The sequence below is a fragment of the Vicugna pacos genome, chromosome 23 (assembly GCF_048564905.1).
Source record: "Vicugna pacos chromosome 23, VicPac4, whole genome shotgun sequence".
Lineage (NCBI taxonomy): Eukaryota > Metazoa > Chordata > Mammalia > Artiodactyla > Camelidae > Vicugna > Vicugna pacos.
The window spans coordinates 32420023-32441288 of NC_133009.1; the positions used below are offsets into that span (position 1 = coordinate 32420023).

General features: G+C 41.3%; 1 long non-coding RNA gene across 1 annotated transcript in view; it reads right to left on the reverse strand.

Annotated features, from left to right (window-relative positions):
• Positions 1-21266, reverse strand: part of LOC107033465 (uncharacterized) — a 282054-nt gene that overhangs the window by 255262 nt on the left and 5526 nt on the right. Inside the window, exons 4-7 of the long non-coding RNA XR_012063609.1 lie at positions 19491-19602; positions 16334-16565; positions 15586-15685; positions 6190-6340 (exon numbers count right to left, since the gene is read on the reverse strand). This is a non-coding gene — a long non-coding RNA (uncharacterized lncRNA). The remainder of the gene's footprint in view (positions 1-6189; positions 6341-15585; positions 15686-16333; positions 16566-19490; positions 19603-21266) is intronic.

Here is a 21266-nt window from a genome sequence, read left to right on the forward strand (position 1 = left end):
TCCTGCTTCAGAACCCACCCTCCACCCCATGTCTGGGCCACATTCTGTCCTTCTCCCCATTACCATCTAGGCATGTCTGCACTCCAAGCAGAGGGAACCCAGACCCCCTTCCCTCACAGCTGCCCAGGGACCCTCCCCGCGCTTCTCTCTCTCCTCTATCGGCAATCCTTCCTTTCCTACCTTCCCCGGGTCTTCCACATCACACGCCAGCACTGTTCTTTTTACCACAAAAAAAAAAAAAAAGGGATTCTGATCCTCACTTTCCCTGCAGTTAAAGTCCTGTTTCTTTGCTTCACTCTGCAGCAAACTCCTGACAACTCTGCCTGTATTCACCATCTCAACTTCTCTCCTCTCACCTCTCATTCTGTCTCAAATCCACCACAAACTGTATCCCCACCACTCCTCTAAAAACAACTCTAGTCAGCATCACCAGTAATCTAGGAGCTGAATCCACCTGGCATTTCTCGGTCCTCGTGTTACTTAAGTGCAGGGTGTAACACAAGTAAATGCTCTCTCCTCCTTGGGATATTTTACTTCTCTTGGATACCAGGACTCTCTCGATTTCCTCCTATTTCACAGCCGTACCTTCTCAGGTTCCTTTGTGCAGCCCTCCCCTTCCCTCCAATCTCTAAGCTCCAGAACATCTCTCTATGTATCCCCCTCCCTTAGTGATGCCTCTGAACACCGTCCACATGCTGTCAACTCTCAAACAGTTATCTCCCTCTTTCCAGACCTTTATATTCAACCTCCTACTCCACACCTTCACTTGGATATCTGAAATGCATCTTATATCTAATATGGCCAACAATGAGCACCACCTCCAAACCCTTATCGCCTCCCCGAAAACCCTCAGCCCTATTGACAGCAACTCTGCCCTTCCAACTGCTGAAGCCGAAAATATGGCTTCATTCTTGACGCCTATTCTCCTCTTATACTCCACACCCAATCCATGGTTATCTTCACCTGCTGGCTCAGGGAAGCTAAGTGACTTGCCCAAGATTCCTCAGCTAGCAAGTGGCTGCGGAGAATCACCTCCCGGGCTCCCCAGCCCTGTGCCAAACAGTGAACAATTTACTTTCCATCTAGCATGAATATAAGCCTGAAAATGAGTCATCCAGCCAACCACTACAATTGGGAAGAAATATATATGCTACATGCAAATGTTCCAAAGACTCTCTGTGGCGGTCGGTGGCGGTCGAGGTGGACCTCTAAATAAATACACTGTCTGTAACACATCACAATTTCACAACTAGTGGAAGAAATCCGTTCTGCAGTTCTGTGAGCACGCTGACATAAGAACAACTTATCAAAGATTTAGTGGGGGCTTCTTTCACTCTCTGTCTTTAGATAAAGTCACTGGGCACAAAACCTTCCTTATCACATTGCCATGAATTCAGATGAGCAGATTTTCCAATGCTCGTACCAGAAATGACAGTCAAAGACATCCTCTGACTTTCCTCACTCTGATTCCCTCTCTTTTCATGTGGCTTTCCAAGTTTGGTGACTGTCAACAGATTTATGACGCTGCGGGAAGACGCCTATGACCCTGCTTCATTCTTCCTTCCCTCTGTAACTCTGGGACACACGCATTATCAGACGGTCTCAGAGATGTTATCTGTCTAAACTGTTTTGATTCCTTGCCCTCAATGTTTTTGTTACACATACTGCACATGATGTCAGGGTCTATCATTTTCAGAAAAGGGCTTGGAGAAGCCACTTAGTTCACTGAGCATAAACACTGTTTACACGCCCTATGACGGGTCAGTTCTCTGAACGGAGACTGCTTCCAGAGTACTTGGTGGCCTCCCTAGAGTTTTTGCAGCATTTTGGTTTTAAATCCCAATATTTAGCTTTGTGATTCTCTAGGCTTTTAGGAGACAGTGGCCTACATCTTTTCAGGATGGCAGTGGGATACTGGGAGAATAAGTTTAAAGAATAGTCATTTTTATAACTCAGAATTCTTTCTTATATGATGAATTGCAAATATTGGCAATACTTTTGTTATGATGTTTAAATAATCTAACAATTTCTCTATTCCCCAACCAACAGAAACTGTCATCTCTCCTTTTTCCCTACCATGTTTCCACTTGCTCATTCACCCTGGGGAACAATACTTCTCTGTTACAGCCACAGTGATCTGACTGTTATTTTTCACTTTCCTATGAATGGAAACAACTCCTTAAAACTACTGCTAAAAGGAAATCAATAAAACCTTGATCTGTACACTCTCTTCTTAAATTAGATGCACTGAATGGTACCTATTCCATGGTCACCATCTGTTATTAACAATATCTACAATACAGGATAAACTCTTACCAAACACTTGGATTAAGAAAGTGAACTGGCCCAAATATTTCAAGGTACATTGATCAAACAGTAAGTGTGCAGGCAGTGAGAACTGTTAAACTGTGACTGTCCAGCCAACGCACCTAAAACACTCTTTATCCGTCCACAGGTCCACATTCAAAACTGCAGGGTGGTGCTTCACATTGCAAGTCTCATACCTTCCCTGCTGTCCTCACTCCCGTCTGCATCAAACTCCTTACTGGAAGTATCTCTGTCATCCATTCCTTCCCCCAGGCTTGCTTTCACACGCTGCTCATGCTGAGGCTTGGAGCCAGGCAAAGAACTTCCTCTGAATCACCCAGAGTAAATGCCACTGATGTGCAGCCCTGTGAAAAGCTACAGGCCACAGAGAGGCCATCACTGCTCATCTTCCTCGTTCTGTATCTGAACACTTGGCAATCCTACTCCAGAGGAGGCAGCCTCCCTCCCTGACAACCTCATTCTCTAATTTTCCTTACATCATGCGTCTGAGACAGTCCTTGGGAACTCCTCTTTAGCACATCTCTGTATTTCAGTCCATCATGTACTAAGATATTTTTGCATGTTGTGTTTTAAATTGGACCTGGTAAGTATCTCTAAGGGTAATGACAAAAAGGGAGGAAAGTTCTGGTTCATCTATATAGTCTAGTGACCATGAGGATGCCATCTGTATAAAATATAGCAAAATAAAGAGATGCCTAAAGGAAAGTAGTTGAGAAAATAGAAGGAATGGAATGAGAGCCTAACTCAATATCGTGGGGTAACAGATAAAGTTTAGAGCTTGATTAAAGTCACCCACCACCACATCCCTTAGAACGTGGAACTCAAAAGCTACCGGAGAAAGGTCAGTCCAAATCTGCACAGAGCTTAAGACCCCAACTGCTTTTTATTTTGATGTTCAACATTATTAGAACATCTCTCATCCATGAAGTACTCTTTCTTGATAAATATTTAGCTGTGTGGTGGCTTAGGCTCAAGGGAAGAGCCTAGACTCTCATGTGGAGAGCCTGGCTGGCTGCAGGCACTGCATGGATCGGACTTAGCTACCATAGGACGGGGATGTGCCTTGGGATTAGTGACTGAAATGTGGTAACCTTGGGAGGCCAGAGCCACAGGGACTTGGGGCAAACAAAGCTGAGCCTAACTCTGAGCACAGAGACTCTGCTTTCCCTGCATACCGAGACGCTACCGTCTGATCAGAAGAGAGAGCGCTGCTGCTGTGAGTCAGGACAGCACCCGATCTCCTGTTTCCACAGCAACACCAAAGGGCAGTGACTGCACGTTCTCCAAGAAGAGAAGCTCTAGGTCAGTTGTAACAAGAATAGCATTTCTGTACTGAACCATTAATCACTGAAAGTCCAGTCAAACCATGCTTCCGTAACAGCAGTGTAAATCTCCAATTCTAGAAAGAAAAGATAACGATTTCCCCTTATAAGCACAAAAAAAACCTCCAAATAAAATAATTTCTCCTTATAGAAGGAACTATTATTTACACTCATAGAAAAGGGATAAAATTTCCTAAAGTAAAAGTCAAATGAAAGGATAACTGTCATGTTATCTACAAATAATACTTTTTCTGTACCTGTTCTCATGATCATATGTTAATTTGTAGACAATGTATAAATTCAAATCATAAATCAACTTCCTTACAAAGAAAAGTACTTAGGGAAAGAGCAGTGATTCTTCCAGGACTTTCTCACTGGCTAGAAGGACAGACAAGACAAATTCTAAGGCAACACTAATTAAAAAACTGTGCATTCAGCATGAAATGTACCAACTCCTGTATCTCACATGTTAGTTTCTGAAAAGCCTCCCGACAGCTGGGAGGACGCTCACGCTGAGCCGGGCGCATTCTGCCCATCGGCTGTAAGGTCCCTTACGGCCCCAGGTGTCACGACCAGGCCCAGTACTAGCTACAGGGAACATCACAGAACTCTCTAATTCGGGGTGACCTAAACACGCGATCATTAACACGCAGTGGCTGTCTGCTGGCCTGCTGGCCCAGGTCTCCGTGTTTTGGTTCAGCAGCATCAATGTAACTTGCAAGCGCAGAGGACTTCCAACTGCATCACGTGTTCCCTCCTCTACACCCACTCTCTAGCCTGAGGCCCATGATATTGAAACTGATTCACACTAACTGTGCAAAAGGGTCACTTTTTATTTCCCCTTAAAGGAATGTTGAAGTAACACATATGATATTCACTTAAACATACAGGAGCACACATATGTGCGCTCAAGGTCACAAAGAGGATTTGTGGCCACAGATGTTGCCCGAAAGAGCTGAATGCAAATCACCAACAGAACATACTGAGGAGGCTCCAGACCTGCACAGACACGCACAAGGATTAATATTTATATTCTATTTATATTTGTTATCTATGTTATCTTCTAATCTGGAAGGAACATACCCATGGAGTCTGATGGACACACCTTAACCAAGTGGCCAAGGTTAGGGTCACCAGGCTCACACCACACTCGTGTCATGTGCCCCTGTTGCAGTGCAATGAGAAGAACACCTCGCTCTGGGTGTCCTTTCAAAAATCCAAACTCCCAGTATAATCCTAATACATTAGACAAACCCAGAATGAGGGACCCTTTACAAAATGCCAAGCCAGAACTCTTCAAAATTTGGTCTCCAGGTCACAAATGGGAAGAAAAGACTAAGCATTTGTCACAGATGGGAGAAGGCTGAGGACACAGCAATCAGATGCCACACGACAGCCTGGGTCAGGTACAGGCAGAGACACGGCACTAGTGGAAAGACTGGCAAAACCCAAAGGAGGTCTGTGGCTTAGCTGATAACATTGCATCAGTGTTAATTACTCCTTAGTTTTGACAAAATACATTGTGCTTAGGTAAGATGTTCCAATTAGGTGACACCGGATGAGGAGTACACAAGAACTCTGTTCTGTATTTGCAACCTTTCTGTAAACCTAAAATTATTCCCCCCAAAATATTATTTTAAAAAATACTACTAAAGTATTATTAAATGTTGCCAAATGCCAGCCACAGAGACCAAGAAACAGGAAGTATGTTAATCTGAGAGTCACACAAGAAAATGTTGCAAATTTGGTACCTAAGACTTAAGACTCTTCTTTCCCTCCTTACAGACAGCTGGATGTACTTTAATGACATCACTAGTATTCCAGCAACATATCTTTAAATTCTAATAACTTGGCTAAAATTAAGCATACTCCAAATGGGATAAAATAATACACTGAAAATTCCCTAATTTCTTAAAACCCCAACTGACTGCCTGGTTTCTTAATCTTTCAATGAACTTTATAAAAAGAAAGCAAAGAGTTACTTTATAATTTGTTTTAATCTTCTTTTTTTGCTCACCTAATGAAACCAATCTTTCCTTTTCCTTTTAGTTTCCTTATATACATTTTAATGGAGAACCAAATTTGACAAGGCACATTTCACTTCTAAGAACTACTTACCTAGCTTGCAAATTGAATGTTTATGTTCTGTCTTACGGTGTGACACCATTTTTGTTGAAAGGGTATGTGTGTGAGTCTAGGGAGAGCTGGAAAGACACACGTGAACAGTGGTACGAGAGTCAGCAAGCTGACCCACAGGCCCACACTCTCTGTCTCTGGTGCAAAGTTGCTGCTGGGGGGTGATTATCCAATTTTCAAGTTCCAATCCTCTAAGTGAAGCTACTTTACTACTTTAGGCCCATATAATGTGAATGTGTATCGTTTCCAGGCCAAGGAGTTTATCGTTGTGTTTCCCCCACTCTCTTTGATTTCTATGATAACCCGGAAGGCATGCTGTACAGTAATGTAATCCTTTGAAAGCAAAGTCATAAAACAGTAAGAAAACTAGCACACAACTAATTTTATATTAAATATCACTTACCCTATGTCCGTGTAAGGAGGGGCTATCCACTTCAATACAAATCTTGCACATGATGTTCTGCACATATTTTTTATATATTTATTGAGAAAAGTCCATGTATAACTGGACCCACGTAGTTCAAACCCATGTTATTCAAGGGACAATGTAGACTCTGTGTGGGAGAACAAAGAAAAAAATTGTAATCTTTCAATCTCAATAATCTTCCTCTTACTTCTTGTGACTTTGAAAAAGTTACCTTTTCCTACCAGATAAAAAAGGTCTCCTTCTTTACAATAGTTATCCGGAAATGCTAGTAAGTATTTCTGCTACATTTTAGATCCAGTATCACAAGTACAGCATCACAGTGCAGACATACATGTCAGTTTAAAAATACTGATTACCTACATGCACGACAACCAGAAGTCAAAAGGATGCACAGATTCCAGCACATGTGAAAACTCAGAAAACCTTTAGATCACAGAAAGAACCAGCACCTGTAACAGGGGTGTTTGTTATTTGTGATTATATGCCCACACCACATATTTTTTAAAATCATATTTTAAAACAAAAGTAAAACAACAACAAAAAAACCCCACTATGCTTCTGACCCCACAAATATTTCATTATTTTTTGCCTTTACCTCAGTCATAATGACATAACAGCCGTGGCACAGACCCGCAATTCTCACCTAAAACCCATGCACGTCTTCACAATCCAGTCCCACCAGAGAGAGGTACGCTGTGTCACTGGCTTTGACGGAAACCTGAGGAGTAACGTGTGTCACTGCCAGGCTGAGGTAGCGAGAAATCCCAGAGGGATACTGCGCAGCTTTTCATCCTCTGCCTCAGTGAACAGAAAACTGGTGTTGAGATGACAGAGTGAAGATGGAACCTTGAATCACCGCTTAAAGCAAGCTGCCCTGGAGAGCCAGCTGACACACCGAAGGCTTTTATGTAACAACACACTGAGATTTCCGAGTTGGTTTGTTACTGAAGCACACCCCAGCCTCCCTGACTAATATAGCACCTTTCAACTTTCTCCTCCTTCGAATTCCACAGCATTGCAATCCATTTACTACAAAGATGCTTATCTCAATGGAAACTTTGGGCCTTGTTATTTAAACAAAGTCTTTACTTAGCCTATGAGTTAGACAAGTGTATTTTTGGGACCGCTCATTCATCGCCTTAGAGAAAGCATGGTATAAAAGAACGAATCTTAAAAAAATAAAACAAAAAATAACTGCACATCCCAGACTAGTGTTTAAATTCATGGACACAAAAGAGACATTGACAATGTGCATCTAGATAAGAGAACCAATGAACTGTATCTGTGTTTTCTCGGTCGGCCATACTGAACAGGCGTAAGTGTCATCTGCTCATTTAGGGCAACACAAGACCAGAAGGACCAGAAATCAGTTTCTTCGCATTAAAAAAAAAAGTGATGAGATAAAAATAGCTCAGATTTGCGTACGAAAAGCAACAGCACTCACTGCCAAGGGCAGTAAACAAGGCAGAGTCATCGATGACCACCGGTTGAACGGGGGAAAGCTCCAGCCAGCACCTAAAACTACTGGGGTAAGTCCACACACACACACAGGTAAGGTAATTGCTAAATGGCTCACTGAGCTGAACAAAGCAGCATGTTCGGAATCCAAGCCTTTCCGCTCCGGGCTGCCTCAGTGCAGCTCACGTAGGTCTCCCAGGACAACCAAACACACGCGCCTGCCCACCGGCCTGACGGGCTCCTAGCGAAACGCAAACCCTGCTTCCAACAGCACTAAGGCCCAGCAACAATCTGAGACACGGATATTCAGAGGTCTCCAGCTCAGTGCCTTTTCACAACATAAATTCCTAAGGATCCAACTGCACACTTTTTCAGCACAGGAGGGCTGTACTCAACCACCTTTTCAGAAAGGAGCAGGGAGTAAGACAGTGGGAGGTGAGAGAAGGTGCATTCAAGTCACCAAGGGAGGATTTTCAAATCAGCTCGCATCCCCATCCCACTCTTCTGGGGTGTCCGCTGAGCCCTTAGTCTCTAGCCCTGGGGGGCCTGGGGAGCAGGGGTACAGGCTGAGGGGGTCTCAGTGGTCCTGCTCTACCCTCATGCCTCCCCACATTTGGAACTTCTGAAATGAAGAAAAACACAAGTCTTTCTTTTTTTGTAAGATTTTTCAAAGGTGGACTCCTGAGAGAACAGATACAAACAAAACATCCAACGGAACACTCACAGTGTTCCGATGGAGACTGAACCAAATGTTTCCTGAGTGTTCTCCTTCTTTCAGGCTCTTGTTACCTCGGAGAAAACAACGTGTTCCAACTTACTCTCACATTGTAGCGAACAGGATGCCTCACAATACTGAATGGAAGTGGAAGGGTCAGAGTGAAAATCTCTAGTTGATGACTTCACAGAGTTTTGATGCAAATGCAAAATGTAATAGTATTGTCTAAATACAATGGCTTTTATCCTCCCAAAATTTCTTCACAGAATTTTACTCTTTCATTGAAACAAATCAATACATAAATCAATACATACCTGTGGTATGCCATGAAATATTAACACTTGTTAGAAATACTTCACCAGTTCTATTTGATTCAATTACGTAATTTGACTCTCGGGCTTCAAATCTTACTGATTTAACTTCAGAAATATTCTTACGCTTTTCCTCTGTCTCTACTACTGGAGCAGTAAATCCAACTGATCGCGTCTCTCATGAGAGCATCATTTTCAGACTATTTACCTATCAGACTATACTGCTCTTCAATCCAAATCTCATCATGTTCTGCTGAATTAAAACCTTCTGTTGCTTCTGCGTGACCTTAAAGACAAAGTCTAAACTTCGGAGCTTTGTAAGAGACCTTTCACAAGCTTTAAACTCAATTCATGCCGCTCCCCACTGTATAGAGTAATCTCTGGTCTCATTATATGCGTTAGATTTTTGAAAATTATTCCTGGATACAGCAGGACTTTTCCTGACTCCACATATACCATCTACTACGTTTAGAATGCCTTCCCCCCAACTTCTTTGCCAAAAAAAATAAAAATAGATTTTCCTATTGGTCCTTTAAGAACCAACTCAAATTATACCTTATCTTCAAAGTGTTCTGTCTCCCTGATGGTGTGTAGAAACTCCCTCTAAAACACAGCCACTTTCAAAACAAGAAATTTTCATTAGCTCATAGTTTCTGTGGTCAGGAACACGTATAGAGCTTAACTGGTGGTTCCAACAGAGGGAGTCTCAGGCAGTGAGGGTGCTGACTGGGGCTGCAGTGATCTGAAGCCTTGACAGGGCTGGTGAATCCCTTCCAAGATGGTTCACTCGTGGGGCTACTGGCAAAAGTTCCTTGTTGGCTGTTGGAAGGATGCCTCAGTTCCTCACAATGGGGACCTCTCCCAGGGCCACTTAAGTGTTCTAATGACATGGCAGTTGGCCTAGATGAGACAGCTGAGAAAGAGTACAAGGAGGAAACTATGGTGTCTTTTACCTATTCAGTCACATTTTAGTCATTGGAAGTGAATCACTAAGTCCTGATAATGCTTAAGAAAAGCCTCCACCTTTGCAGTGAGGACTATCAAAGAATTCAGACATATTTTAAAACCATCACAAAAGGCTTCCAAGATTTCCCCGGGAGTCAATGAGTCTTTTCCTCTGTACTCCCATAGAATTTGTTCATACTTGTATTGCAGAATTTAACATACTGTGTAACGAATTCATGTGAAAAGACACACTGGAGCTTTAGTAAGTTTCTATTTTGCCATTTCCATCTGTTGAAATCCCAAGATTCCTAAAATGAGATTATTCAATAAATGACGTGGGGATAACTGGTTGGTCATGTGGCAGAGGAAGCTGTAACACTACCTTGTTCCTTATTTAAAAATAAATTCCAAGTGAGCTAAAGATTTTTAATTTTTAAATAAGACCATAAATGTACCAGGCAAAATATGGACAAACATTTTTATCATCCTGGAGTGGAAAAGGCCTTTTTGAGAATGACATAAAGGCCCAAGGTTGTCAGGAGGAAGATAATGACTACTTATAGAGTGAAACAGCCATATAGAAAAGAAAAGAGAAAAAGATTTAAACAAAGAAAAACATGCAAAAGACAAACAGAAATATTAATAACATATGATAAATAAAACACTAATTTTCTTAATATAGAGAGAGTTCTTATAATTTTCGTATTACAAGGTGCACAGGTGAGCAAAGGGACTTCACTTTAAGAAGGCAGAACACAGGTCACACGGTGCACAGCTGTCTAACTTGGACTGGGATGCTCCAACAAAGAGTGATGTGATTATACCTGGTTTTCTTTAAAAGCCATTCGCTTCTGGCTTACCTGTTCTGCTACAAAGTTACTGGAAAGAATGAAAAACACTAAAGAATTTTGAAAAGTCAGAATTCTTAACTCACTGATCCTAAAAACACAACCAACTTACAAAACATACATAAGCAACACGTTGTGACTTTTCACAATTTAAAAAAAGCCTATTAATTTATATAATCATATTTTACAAGTATAAAATAATATAGAGTATATTAAATACATCAAAAGGCAGAAATTAATACATATGCCAAATACTACCTGAGATAAAGATTTTATAATTGAGAGAATGGGGACCCAGACTAATTGAATCATTGCCATTGTTATAAATAATAGAAGCAGAGTGCAAACCTTGTGTTATTTTCCCCAACCCTACAGTACCTCCCACATGAATGTAGAGGAGCAAAACTTGCCACCACAAAATGTCTCTTTGTCATGCGGATTATGATGAACTGAAAACAGTGAAGGCCCAAAAGACACAAGAAGAAACGTTTGACCTTCCCCCTAACGGCCTAAAAAAACTTCAGAGAGAGGATAGAGGACCTACCCCAGGAAGAGAGCTACCGCAAAGATACCTACAGGGCGAGCGAGGCCTGGAGACAGCAAGGGACCTGGCAGAGTCTGTTAAAATTCCTCTCTGGGTCTCACTGCATCTGCCTTGCCCAGCAAACACTGTTTACCAAACATCTGCTTTTCCATCTTCATCTGCATTGACTTCCTCCTCTTTGAAGTCCCAAATCACTATCCCCAATAACCTCTCTTGCCTTTAGCTGAAGATGGTATTTAAATGTGAGGGTTTCAGCCATTTGGGAGGAGTTACTCAGTTTTTCTGGGTCTCTCCCATTGTATACATGTTGTTAAAATTTTGTTTATCTCCTGTAAATCTGTCTCATGTCAATTTAAATCTTAGACCAGCCAGAAGAACCTAGAAGGGTAGAGGGAAATTTCTTCCTGCCCAAAATGACTGTCTCATTTTTCCTTCTTTGATTTCATAAAAACCTTAATTAATAACTACTGTAACTTTTATAGCATACGCCTAAACTGTTCATACAGAAAATATCGTTTTATCTAAAATATTTTAAAACACGATACAAATTTAAAGATAAATGTTCTCATTTAAATGAAGTGATTTCAGAATTAAATTTTGTTAAATGAAAGATTTTGGTGTTCTTAAAAGTCTAAGATAATAATGTGCAAAAGTGACAAAAAAATTGAACGTTTAGCCAGAAATTCTATTTAGCTGTATGTTGGGGTGATTTAGCTACATAAAGTTAAACAAACCAAATATATGACCAAAACCTAATAAATATTTTTATAAAATAACTGTGTGTAAGATGTTCGTATACTTGAGCCATGTTTAGTCCTGTTCAGGGGAATGGAATGTTTTCCTGCGTGTGTTTTCCTTGACAAAACAGGAACTTTAATCCCAAGGAAACTCTCTCAGACTGACAGTCTACTCTCCTGCCTGGAGATCAGGTCTCAGAAAGTCACAGATATTTTTCTGCTTCAAAGTCAGACATGGTATTTTGACAGCTTTTTATTTCACCTTAGCACAAGATACAACTGCCTTCAGAGACGTTTTTTTCATCTGAGTCTTTTCTTAATTTGTCCTTAAATGACCAGTCAGGAAAACCAGAAAAGTTAAATGTGCCAAGAGTCACAAAAATGCCGCTCTGATAAGCACTGAGATCACGGACATGTCTTTAAAAAGCTTTGTTTATGTCAGGAGCTTACTAAAAGAGGCTCATAAGCTACATTTTTCAGTCTATAAACTTGGTTTAAATATGAAGTGGGTAACATGACACCATCAGTTCAACCTTCAGGACTTTTCCCCTTCAGACAATTGCCTACAACAAAATCAGAGCTGACTTAGTTATCACCAGTAACCAACCTTTTCTGCACAAGCTACACTTTCCTAATTACTTAAATAAAGAATAATAAAGGGCAACCATCAGAAAGGTAAGGACTCTCAAAAATTTTGTTCATTGTTCTTTCCCTAGCCCCTTGAACCGAAACTGTAATTACAAGTATACCACTGATTTTGTGCAAAAGAAACAATTTGCATATGATCAGTTATCAATCACCACAAGACTAAGTCTCTCTTGGCTGGAGCTGTCTTGTTTTGTTTTGTTTTTAACTTATTTCGTTAAGTAAATGCTTAGGACCACATGTTACCTTTCACAAAAAGTACAAAAACTGTAGTGATCTATAATCACGTAGTATCATGGTTAACAAATTTTCAAAAAGAAAAAAAATGCAACAAAACATATTGCTGAAAAAGATGAGAAAATCAGGTAAGATTTTAAAAGCTGCCCTGGGTACAAAGGGTAATTAGTCTGGATAACTCCACTTTTATTCGTTATTTTAGTAATTGCCAGATTGTGGACAAACAATTATTCTATTTAATTTGCCAACTGAATTTCCCCGTGTGCATCTACGTTGTTTGATTATCTATAATTCCTTCCTTCATAAAATAGAGATGATAGTGTTCCTTCTTTTTTCTCCCTTTTTATTTTGGGGAGTAGGAAAAGCACTGAGCCGGGATTCAGGAAAATTGTTCTAGTGCTGGACTGTCACTGACTAACGACATCACACTAACCTCAGTATCCTCATCTTCAAAACACAGAGGAACACTGCTTCCCTTCTGTGCTTCACATGGGTCTGTAAACATGAAATGACATAATGCACGTGAAAAACAATTTCAGGACTATCAGGACTTCAAAATGAAAGCTAAAGACACTAATTGGGTCTAATAATTTGTCACAGCCTCCATCATTTATAAACCTTAGATGACCCTCAGTGTTTATGGACTCCAAGTATCCACATTTCCCTAACCCCATAAGCATCTGTCAGTCAAAATCATGGGCATTATGTTTCAGAAGCCTAATTCTTATTCCATGAAAGCCTGACAGACCCAAAAAGGATAAAAATCTGGCCTATGTTAGTGCTTCATTCAATTATATAATAGTGCACATACCAAAGGTAAGCAAAGTATATTTCAAATCAGCAGAACAGCAAACCCAGTTTCCAAGTAACAAAATTAACCCAGACCTGTTGGTTCCCTGTTCTCTGTTAACTCGCCACACTCCCAGACCCTCGTTGACCAATAATTTTCCTATTGACAGCAACTTCTTGACATTCTGCATCTTTTGCAAATTTTGCTCTTAGGCTTTGCCCTCCATCTACATTATATCTTAGTGACTGTTAATTACCACTATTAAGTGGGGAGAGGGTATTGAGTGTAAAATGCATTGCTTTTCAGTTGATTAGTGGAAGTTTTTCTGTTTTGATGGCTTTTGCATTCCTGTGCACTCATCGTGGAGATGACAATCATGAATAATCAAAGAAGGAAGGCACCCTATTCCTACCTCAAAAGGCTGTTCTGACAATAAAAATGAAATTCTACTTGGTACACATTGAGTCTCAATAAATGCTGCTTACTGGTATTTTTAAAGACAGAGAGTAGTAAGCAGAAGCCATGAGGCAGAAACAAGGAGAGACAAAAGAAGTAACCAATGCTGGAACAGGAAGAAATCCAGAAGGAAGCACAGAGAGGGGGCCGAGTCACAAGCATGACAAAGTGGAGTCACCCTTGGCTCCCAGAGCTGCCTGGGATTCTGAGCACTGTGGCCTGTCTCAGAGTCCCCTGGCTCTCCGTTCAGACTGCATGCACATGGTGACAATACACCGCTATCACCTGGGGTAACCGCTGAGGTCTCGACCATGAAATAACCAGACACACCAGTGAAATCTCTTTGTTACATGTTAGTCAACCAGCCTTGCTTCTAGGAGATGCTGACAAAACAAACATTGCTTTCACTGAATGAAAGAGCCCTTTTCTTTTGCCGATTTACCAGAATCTCTAAATTGTTCCCCTCTTTTGGTTTCAACAGATCTCAGAAGATAATTCCTCCAAGCTTCATGCAAAACAGAACAAAACAAAACAAAACAAAAAACCCAGTTTCTTGCTAATATGTTGTGTATACAGCACTCCACAATTTACAAGGCATTTTATTTCACATTCACAAAAAGAAAATATAAAAATAACAGTTCTATTTTGGGAATAGAATCTAGAAATTTTCCTCTTTAATGAGATCACTAGATGACTCACCAATTCTTTTATTTCACATTTTCTCACTCACTAAATGAAAATCAAACTCCAGTTTTACCTTCCTAGGAATATCTGCACGGCATCTGAACTGAAGCTGTGGGTGTTTAAAAACTCTTGAAACACACACATACGAACAGTCTCTTGGTGTATAACATAAATCATTAATACCATTCACGGGCTTTCTATTAATTAACTAATTCATTATTTCACTCAACAATTATATTGAGCATATAATTACCATGTGCCAAGCCACGTATTCAAGGCCTGATTTCACCAGCTCAACTTTCTAGGTCAAGCTTTTACAGATCACAATTACACAGGCAGGGAGGGTATCCAGGGGGAGACAGACCTAATGATGACAACCCAAACTGAACTTCCCATAGAAACTTCAATTCTACAGACTTGGAATTCAAATCCTGGCTCTGCCAGACCTCCTTGCTACTTATTTGGGGGCAGTTTCTTGATGTCTCCAAGCATCTATAAAATGGAGATAACAGTAGCTATCTGATGGAGGTGTAAGGATAAGAGATGATGATAATATACGTGAAGTGCCTGGTCAGTGTTTGGAGCACATAATCGGTGTTCAATAAACAAAACCTACTGCCATTTTTATTAAAGGGGGTAAGGCCAGACTTTTTCTATGGAAGATTCTTGAAAACTCTATTATCATGTAGTATTAATAGTCCCATTTTACAAATGGAAAAAAAATTAAGCTCAGAGAAGTTAAATCACTCATTCACATACTGAGCGTGATCAGCATGTACTGTGTGCCAGCCCAGGGCTGGTCTCTGCAGATGCAGGGATGGAGAGGACAGATTCTGACCTCAAGTGCCCACTGTCTACCAGAGGATAAAATGCCCCCTCAGAGGGAAGCACAGGCTGCGGCAGCACCCGGGCAAGCTCATGCAGAACTGGGGCAAGCGGGCGTCAGGGAGCCATGAAGTCACTACTCACCAACAGCAGTGCTCCCGGTTAGTACAGACTCACCTTCAGACTCCTTCCTAACACAGCACTCCACATGACCACTAGGTGACAAAGACAGACAGGGTTAATTTATTTTCATTCTTTCTTCTGTTATATGTGGAATCTAAAAAATAAAACGAATGAATATAACAAAACAGAAAGAGACTCACAGATACAGAGAACAAGGCAGTAGTTACCAGTGGGCAGAGGGACAGGTCAAGTGGATTGAGAGGCACAAATTACTAGGTATAAAGTAAGTTACAAGGATGTAATGTACAACACAGAGAATATAGCCAATATTTTATAATAAATTTATATGGAGTATAACATAAAAATGCTATGATGTAGACCTAAAACTAACATAATAATGTAAATCAACTATATTTCAATTTAAAAAAGAAAAAAAGAAACTAAGACATTATTTTCTGTGTATGACTTTGGCCACCTCCCATAGATTTTCATATATGATTATCTCATTTCTAATAATTTCTAAAAAGCCTTTGACTTTTACTTTTATTCCCTCCTTGGCCTACAAGTACTTTATTTAGTAAACTGTCTGTGTAAAGCAAAACCTGGGGAAACTTGTTATGTGAGTCACTGGTACAGCTTCTAAAATAATGCAATTTCATCCTCACCTGTGACCCTATAGCACATCCTCACCCGTGACCCTGCAGCATCCTCACCCATGACCCTACAGCACAGCCCTGTTTAAACCTCTACTGCTCTAAAAAGGAAACTTTTTCAGGTTACACTGAGGAAACCAACCACTTACTTCTCAAGAGGCTCGAACTTCACCTGCTATTCAAGTCTGACTAGTTTTGCTTCAATCTAGTTCGTTCTGTTTCACACATTCCCCAAGTTTCACATTTCTCATATGTCAGTGGTACCTTCTCCTCCTCTTTAGCGCTCCTATGAGGTTTTCCTGTTTCCTTTTTGCTCTCTTTTATTTTTTTCCATTTTTAGTTCTTTCAGCGGATTGTGGGGAAGAAGGCTCAAGACAAGACCTTAAAGCAGAAACCCAGAATTTTTTTTAACTCTTTCAAATGCTACCCAATCAACTGTACTCTTAATCATGCTTTCCTTTTTCCTCTTCGTGAACCAAAGAAAATTACCTAAACTGATCATTGGATATATTACATATTGTATATTATAATGTTTTAATAAATTTGAACATTATAATCCAAATAATAGTGCTTATATAGGAAATTCAGAACTTAAGAGCAGTGAAAGTATAAAGGAATTTATGTCTTCTATCATTATGAAAGCTTCAAAACCATCAGGAAATGTCTGTCCTCCAAAATCTATAATGTGTTAGGCCTCAGTCTACTTGCCTGACAAAAGCAAAAAGAAGCAACCTATTAGGTAACAGTCCAAAAAGGAACTTGCTAAAAAGCCTCAGAAACAAGCTATTTTTATATTAGATTTAATTTATTATTAAATTGTCTAATTAAGATAAATACATATACACACACACACATGGCTTCATTCAAATATATATTGTAACAGACAGTGAAATGAGAACAAATGACAATACCATGTGACTTTTTAATCCTATGGGTTTTTTTTTTTAAAACATCCTTATTAAAGGAAATGTGAGCTTATTCCCCAGTTCATAATGTTTTAAATGTATAGCTTGTATATCACTACCTTGTCAATTTTCCTCCTAATATGGATCTCTGTTAAGTGGTTTTATAAACAAAGGTTATTCTACCTATTTACAATAGGTAAAAGTCAGATTTTTTAAACACCAACAAATAGATTATTTTACACATTGCAAATGGAAAAAGTATCAAGAGAAACAACAGAAAACTTACTTACAAACATTGCAAAATTCAGTGTTAATATGGAAACTTTACAAGGTTACAATAGAAATTTAATTATAGATATGAGGACATATGAACTTCTGACACAAGTCACACTGACAACAGATGGCAGAGGCCCTGGAAAAGTAACCACCCCTTCATTCACTCCATTCCCTCAGCAAGTGCTGACTGAGTATGCTTTATGTTCCAGGATACAATTATTTTTAAGAAGAAAAAGAAGACGACAGAGGAGGAGGAGATGGGGGAGAAGAAACTGTCTAGTGAGGAACAGTGACAAGAAACCAGGTAATCACATTGGGAGGATGTGTTAGTGGAGTGAGGAACAGTGTGTTGGCTACGTGCCGGAGAGAAAGGTCATTTTTAACAATACCTGGAAAAAGATGAACGATATAGAAGATGGATAAAAAGTGGGAAGAAGGGGAAAAGGCCCAGACAGAGGGAACAGCACGAGCAAATGGCTAAAGGAAGGAGGAAGCACAGCACGTGGAATGAACTGGAAAACATCCAGCAGGACAAGAGCACAGAGAGCAAGGCAGCCGAACGGAAGACGAGGCCAGAAGGGCTTGCAGCGGCCAGAAATCATCTTGCAGGTCAGCTCAAGGAATGTGGAACTTATCTTAACGGTAATGGAAAGCCATTAGCGGTTTTAATCAGAAAAGCAGTAATGATCAGGTAAGTATTTTAGTGAAATCACGCTGGCTGAAAACAGATAATTCATGACAGAGGATCAGTTAGAAGGTGTGATGTCTTGCTTGGATCCATGACAGGGATGAAGAGAAAATTAAGAAAGTGGAAATGGGAATGCAGAGAAGTTTATGGTCTCAGGATACACTTAAGAAGTAAAATTAATAAGCAGGACAGATTCGTCATAGGAAACTGAGTGGATGATGGTACCATTCACTGAGATGGAGAACAAAGGCCAAGAAACAGGTTTCGGTGCAAAAATGGGAAACGCTGTTTTAAACAAGTTCATTCGAACCGCACATGAGTCATCTAAGTGAACCAAGCAGACGGACAACTGTGTGGGAAGAGAGAGACCAGTGGTGACATTCATCGGCAGACAGACCACAGCTGACTTCACAGGAGTGAATGCGGAGTGTGGACGTGCGGAGGGAAAAAAGAAGCCATGTAAGGAATGTCAGCCTCCAAGGGACAAATGAGCAGACGCTACGGAGGACGCTGTGAGAAGAATCCCTTTCCAGACAGAAAGTAAATGTGATACCCCTAGAAAGAGCCCCCGGCCCAGACCCGGGAGACCTACGAGGAAAGCTCTCCAGACCACCTTGACTCACACCTCTGCTGAGCTTTCCAACACCTCCCCGCCGCCATCACCTGCCTCTTCTCCACCCTCCCCCAACACACACGGACTCACTTTCGCCTTTTCATGAAGTTTGTAAACACTCTTTAAAATCAAAAAGCAGTCTGTTAAGAAGGTCTGTTTATGTTTATGACAAAAAGATACCTTAACTATGTAATGTTTAAAAGAAAGGGAGATGTTCCATCCTGCTGGTAGCTTCACAAAGCAGAGGCAGCTTCCTCCAAGAAGCCCCTCAGGTTTGCTACAGGCATCCACCAGCCCAAGGGATCGGGATGTCCCCCAGGGGGAAGGATGGCCAGGGCCTCCCAGAGGTGGAAAAGAGAAGATAAAGAGCAACATGTCAAGCTGACTGAAATTCTGCCGCTCTTAGCTGCAGCCAGACATTTCCGAACAGGAATTAGAGGCTTATCACCTTTTGGAAAGACAACACGAGGAATAACTCAGAGCATCACTCCCTGCACTTTGACACTGATGTTGATTTATTCTTCCAAGAAAACTCTACAATATGTACCTCCCCCACCAAAAAAAAATGTAGCATTCTTGGAAAAAAGTGGTTTCAATCCTGCCCAAGATGAATTTTTCACACCAGCTTGAGCTCCACCAGATTCAGGATCTGAGTTTTGTTCACCTATTTCCTGCTCTGCGGAGAGGGAAACAGAGGCCTGCAAATAGGAAGGGCTCCCCTGGGGTGCAGCAGTCCCTCGGCATTTGGTCCCTGACTCAGCGCCCTGACACCCACACTGTCGTTATCCCCTCTGGACGGCGTGCTGTGCAGAGGGTCTCCTCACCTGGTCAGCAGAGCACAGCGCTTTGGGAATGCTTGTTCCGCCACTTCGGGGTGGTTGTCCCCTGCAGCAGGAGCTCACCTCTGTCATCCACATGTCCCAGCTGCACAGTGGCCTGTGAACCAAGCCAGAGAAAGAGGAGAAATGGGTGACTACGACTCCTACTCCTATTCCAGACAACCTATAGTCTCCCTCAGGATCATGACTTCAAGAAGACAAAAGGCCACCAAATGTGATGTTGACATCTCTTGGGGTGAACTTTTCGAAATGCACATCAGCTGACTTCTCTCCAGTGGTTGTCCTGTGCTGTGCCATCGCCTGATTACAAGACAAAGATGAGAGACACAAGGACCAGAGCCAACATCAGCTGACCCTCCGCTGAGCTCCAGCCACATGAGAAACCCATCCAAGACCCGCAGAGCCACCCACACTCGGCTAGCCCAGACTGACCAATCTCCAGCCAATCCCAGCCAGGTCAGCAGAGGTGCCCGGCCCAGCCAAAGCCAGTGAACTTCCAACCAACCTGCAGCCTGACTGACAAGAAGACTGAGCTGTTTTGCTCAACAAAGTTTCGGTCCCCCATGGCCTAGGGGCCTCTGTGAGGACCTCTGCATCCAACGTCTAACACCTCCCAAAATAACGGTTCTGAAAGGAAGCAACTGAGGGGCCTCTGTATCAATCAGCGTTTCACTACATGTAAGAAGAGCCTGAAAAAATCACGATTTCCTTGCTCATAGTTGGACTGTAGATTCTTGAGATGTGAAAACTTTTTAAAATGCCACTTCTTTCTTTCTTGTTTTTCAAAGGTGAAATTGGACAAGTAAGCTGAAGCCTTGGTAGGGTCCTCCATAATCTCTCCCCAGCCTCCTCCCACATACATTCAAGGCCACGCAGACACAGAGGGATTCTGAGAGTAGAAAAAATAAGACCTCAAAGAGCCACAGGATGAAAAGTAAGTCAAGAGAAAAAAGAACATTAACCAAGAATTTTGTGCGTCTGTCCCCTCTCCTGCACCTGCGTTGAGGTCTGCCCTCGTTACCAGACACGGGATCGGTTTCAGGCAGATGCTCACCAGTGTTCTCTACAGCCAGTGAAGACATCCGAGGGCTGGCAACCTAGACTGGCTCAGAACACCGAGGGAATCTTGCAGGGCCTGCTCATGGCCATGATGCTCTGTGTTGCCCTGGTTCTGCAGACACAGTGTCAGCCAGTGGCAGCCCCACCAGACACCATTAAACCAGACCCAGACCCCCACAGACCAGAGATGGTGTTATGTGTAGTCATAGATTTTTCATAATTAAAAGCCTACCTTATGGAAATAAAGACAGAGAACTAGTCACTAAAGTTTCTGCCCTCCAAAATTTTGGCAAGTTCAACCCAACTTAAAAAGAATTTGAAGGCTCTGAACCAACATTCATGGAAGCCAGACTCAAGGACAAACGATCAGCAATAGAAAAACTGGAGGGCGTTAACAAAGAGCTGGAAACCTCCAACTCTCTGCCTGGGCTTAAAACACAGATTTTTACTCAAGGACTTAGCAAAGAGAAATCTAAACATTCAGAACAAGTTGATATTATAAGAAGTATTCAGTCTTTAAAAATGCATCAAAACACATCCAATTTTAAGTAACTACAAGCAAAACAGCCTTTAGAGTACATCAGAAAAGTGAAGAACAACTTCAGACAGCACTAAAAAGATGCTTCAGGTGAAAAATTTCCATCTTCGGGGAAGTATGAAACTTTCACAGGAAACTAAAGAATGGTTAGAAAGACTGAGCAA